The following is a 4,813-nucleotide window of genomic DNA, read 5'->3' on the forward strand; positions in this document are numbered from 1 at the left end:
ACGGGGTTTCACCGTGTTGACCAGGATGGTCTCGATCTCTTGACCTTGTGATCCACCCGCCTCGGCCTCCCAAAGTGCTGGGATTACAGGCTTGAGCCACCGCGCCCGGCTAATTTTTGTATTTTTAGTAGAGACAGGGTTATACCATGTTAACCAGGCCAGTCTCAAACTCCTGGCTTCAAGTGATCCATCTACCTCGGCCTCCCGAAGTTCTGGAATTACAGACATGAGCCACCACCCAGCCACAATAGGAAGGTTTAAACAGGATCAACTGTAGTAAGCCAAGCAATGATAATAATGATAGTGGTTTTAGGGTGATAACAGTAAACTAGAGAGATGTGAATAGATTCAAGAGATATTTACACAATTGAATATTTATAATCATAAAACATTTATTTTATAGTTAATAATATACATATAGAAAGTCATCATTCAACCAAAATTTTGAATATATATGTGTTTTTTTGGCAGAGAGCTCTGAAGCAATTGTGTATGTGTGTGTGTATATGTGCATGTGTGTGTGTATATATGTATATATATTTTTAACCTGAGATAGGGTCTCTGTCACACGGGCTGGAGTGCAGTGGCATCATCTCAGCTCACTGCAGCTTCCTGGGTTCAAGTGATTCTCATGTCTCGACCTCCTGAGTAGCTGGTAATACAGGCAATTGCCACCACCCCCAGCTAATTGTTGTATTTTTAGTAGAGACAGGGTTTCACCGTGTTGGCCAGGCTGGTCTTGAACTCCTGGCTTCAAATGATCCACCTGCCTCAGCCTCCCAAAGTGCTGGAATTACAGGCATGAGCCATCATGCCTGGCCAGCAATTGAATATATTTTTAAAAAGTCCCTGTGACTTCCAAAAAATCGACTGATTCTTCATTCTGCAGAAGACAGTGTTCTTTGCTTGTGAGTTTTCTTTTTCCCAGCAAGTCATCATAATTGGCCAAGGAGTATCATGACTAGAGAGTGATAACACTTCAAGCTCATCCTTGTTGGCGTTAATTTAAAAAAACAAAAAGTGATAGCATGAGAATTGCTTTCTAAATTATCAGTTTAATTTATAAAAGTTTATCTGGAGGCTGGGTGTGGTGGCTCAGGCCTGTAATCCCAGCACTTTGGGAGGCTGAGGCAGGTGGATCACGAGGTCAGGAGTTCAAGGCCAGCCTGGCCAACATGGTGAAACCCCGTCTCTACTAAAAGTACAAAAATTAGCCAGGCATCGTGGTGGGCACCTGTTATCCCAGCTACTCAGGAGGCTGAGGCAGAGAATTGCTTGAACCCAGGAGGTGGAGGTTGCAGTGAGCTGAGATTACACCATTGCACTCCCAGCCATCTGGGCGACAGAGCAAGACTTCGTCTCAAAAAAAAAAAAAAAAGAGAGAGAGAGAGAGAGAGAAAAGAAAAGTTTATCCGAAAGTCTTCAACCACGATTGGCCATAGCTGGGTTTCTGGCTATCACCCATAGCTAACCTGAGTGTTAGAAAAGGTAGCAGCAATTAGCAGCATTCACTTCCTCCCCTCATCCCGGGCCTCCTGGCCCGCATTTATCTCACCCACATCCTGAACAGGAGCAAATAGGAAAGAGCCCTGGTCCATCTTGTGTCACTGTTTGTCTCTGGTAGAGAGGCTGGGAGTGCTTCTGCCACTGCTGGGTCTGAGTTCACTGGATGGCATGCAGGAGAGGTGGGAAAGGAATCAAGATGACAGAATTGACTACCCAGGATCCTGAAAGAGCTGTGACTTGTTTCCAGTGAGTCATCCCAGGCTTGAGCCAGATATCGCTGAAACCTCATTTCCCACCCACAAAGCACCAGGGTACCTAACATGAGAGTCACTCTGCTTCCACCATAACTCCCATCTGGTTTCCACATCCTACTAACTGGAAGTCAGGAATCATTTTTGTTTTTCTTTTTTTTTGAGGCAGAGTCTCACTCTTTCACCCAGGCTGGAGTGCAGTGGCACCATCTTAACTCACTGAAACCTCCACCTCCTGAGTTCAAGTGATTCTCCCACCTCAGCTCCTGAGTAGCTGGGATTGCAGGTGTTTTGTCACTATGCCCAGCTAACGTCTTTATATTTTTAGTAGAGATGGGGGTTTCACCGTGGTGGCCAGGCTGCTCTCAAACTCCTGGCCTCAAGTGATCCACTTACCTGGCCTCCCAATGTGCTGGGATTATAGATGTGAGCCATTGCCCCAGCCAAGAATCATTTTTCATAAATACTAAAAGTACCATTCAATTTGTGTATACCAACTAACAAGGCTGCATTACTCAAGGATTTTTAAACTCATTTTAGCCTGATTAACTTGGCTCCTATAAGTAGGAGCTGTTGGAGAGGTTCTGCCTGGCCTTTTAAGAATAAAAGGGGAAAGGGAGTAGTTTCAGATTGTGCTATAAAGAGGAAAGAAAGAATGAACTCTCTGTGGCATATGGGACATAAGTATAAACATTAAGTCAGTCACAATAGAGATTTCCTACTTTTTCTAGTCTGGAGTCAGCCTATCAGGATTGTAATTCTAGCTCCACCAGTTTATAAATGTGCGATCTCTGCCAAGTGGTTTCACCTCTCTAGGCCTCAGTTTTCTGCCCTGAGTGAAAGAAAAGAGGATAGCAAAGTGCCCACCTCATGGGATGCCTTGTTACGGAAAGTAAATGAGATGATCCTGTGGAAGGCACTTAAAACACCATCTGGCACATTATTTAATGGTTGGTGCCGGCCGGGCATGGTGGCTCATGCCTATAATCCCAGCACTTTGGGAGGCTGAGGCAGGTGGATCACGAGGTCAAGAGATCAAGATCATCTTGGTTAACATAGTGAAACCCCGTCTCTACTAAAAATACAAAAATTAGCTGGGCATGGTGGCGCATGCCTGTAGTCCCAGCTACTCGGGAGGCTGAGGCAGGAGAATTGCCTGAACCCAGGAGGCGGAGGTTGCGGTGAGCCGAGATCATGTCACTGCACTCCAGCCTGGGTAACGAGAGCAAAACTCCGTCTCAAAAAAAAAAAAAAAAAAAACAGATGGCACCACCCTGATTCCAGCTGCTGCCAGAAGCCACTTGTAGTCGAGCTTGAAGTGGAGGCTGTCTCAAGACTCTGAACTGTGATTTAGGGGGAGATACTCACACTTGCACTAGAGAGGGCCTGGCGCTGGAAGAACACAGCTTGCTTGCTTGCCTGACTTCCTGCTTCCTTCCTTCCTTCCTTCTTCCTTCCTTCCTTCCTTTCTTTCTTTCTTTTTTTGAGATGGAGTCTTGCTCTGTTGCCCAGGCTGGAGTGCAGTGGCGCAATCTCAGCTCACGGCAACCTCTGCCTCCCAGGTTCGAGCAATTCTTCTGTCTCAGCCTCCTGAGTAGCTGGAATTACAAGCACCTGCCACCATGCCCAGCAAATTTTTGTATTTTAAGTTAACATGGGATTTCACCATGTTGGCCAGGCTCTTCTTAAACTCCTGTCCTCAGGTGATCCTCCTGCCTCAGCCTTACAAAGTGCTAGGATTACAGGTGTGAGCCACCGCGCCCGGTCAGAACACCACTTTCTTCAAAGAACCTTGGGTTGAATCAAACTCCCTGCTGCCCTCAAACTAGAGTTCTCCTGCCATCTAGTGCCCAATGGCAGAAAATGCCTAAATTCCAATGACGGGGCCCCATTCCTTTGTTCCAACCCCACCCCCACCTTGCGCTTGGGTCCCAGACATGGCTTTCTCTACAGCCCCATATGCCAAGCAAACACCCACTCATCTCAATTCAATTCAAAGCCTCAATTCAAGCCTTAACTCCTCTAAGAAAGCTTTCCTGAGGAACCCTGATGGTTCACCCGCTTCTTGTCAGCCAGGACCATCTCCTCCAGCACACCTCTTTCAACACTGCCATGTATCTGTACCCTTACCCTTCTCCACCGAATGTGTGTTTCCCTTCTCCACTGACGCTCCCCTCTGGACCCACACTCCTAGCTTCTGTATTCGATAAATGAATGCACAGGACAGTACAGTTATGGGTGGGACATTCCAAATAAAACTGCTCCATGAATTCAGAAACAGTTTCACGTTGCTGGCATATAAGTGCTTCATTGATAACTGAATATCTGTAGCCTCCACTTTGTCTCTGAGGTTTATTTTTTATTAGAAATAAATGCATAGGCAGGGTGGGGTGGCTCATGCCTGTGATCCCAGCGCTCTGGGAGGCTGAGGCTGGTGGATCACCTGAGGTCGAGAGTTTGAGAACAGCCTGACCAACATGGAGAAACTGAAAATACAAAATTAGCCGGTCGTGGTGGCGCATGCCTGTAATCCCAGCTACTTGAGAGGTTGAGGCAGGAGAATCACTTGAACCCGGGAGCCACAGGTTGCGGTGAGCCAAGATCAGGCCATTGCACTCCAGCCTAGGCAACAAGAGCGAAACTCTGTCTCAAAAAAAAAAAAAAAAGAAATGCATAAACAAACACCTACACTGTGATCCAACAATTTCATTTCTAGATATTTACCCAAAAGAAAATAAAATCTGTACTGGGGGGGTGGTACATACCTGTAATCCCTTTGATAGGCAGAGGTAGGAGGAAAGCTTGCAACCTCTACCTGTACGGTTCAAGCAATTCTCCTGCCCCTGCCTCCTAAGTAGCTGGGACTGCAGGCATGTGCCACGATGCCCGGCTAATTTTTGTATTTTTAGTAGAGCCAGGGTTTCGTCATGTTGGCCAGGCTGGTCTGGAACTCCTGAGCCCAGGTGATCCACCTGCCTTCACCTCCCAAAACTGTGGAATTACAGGCGTGAGCCGCCATGCTGGCCAACAGGGTTTGTTAAAACTCATCAAGCTGC

The sequence above is a fragment of the Cebus imitator genome, unplaced genomic scaffold, assembly GCF_001604975.1.
Source record: "Cebus imitator isolate Cc_AM_T3 unplaced genomic scaffold, Cebus_imitator-1.0 Scaffold23, whole genome shotgun sequence".
In the NCBI taxonomy this organism is placed as follows: domain Eukaryota; kingdom Metazoa; phylum Chordata; class Mammalia; order Primates; family Cebidae; genus Cebus; species Cebus imitator.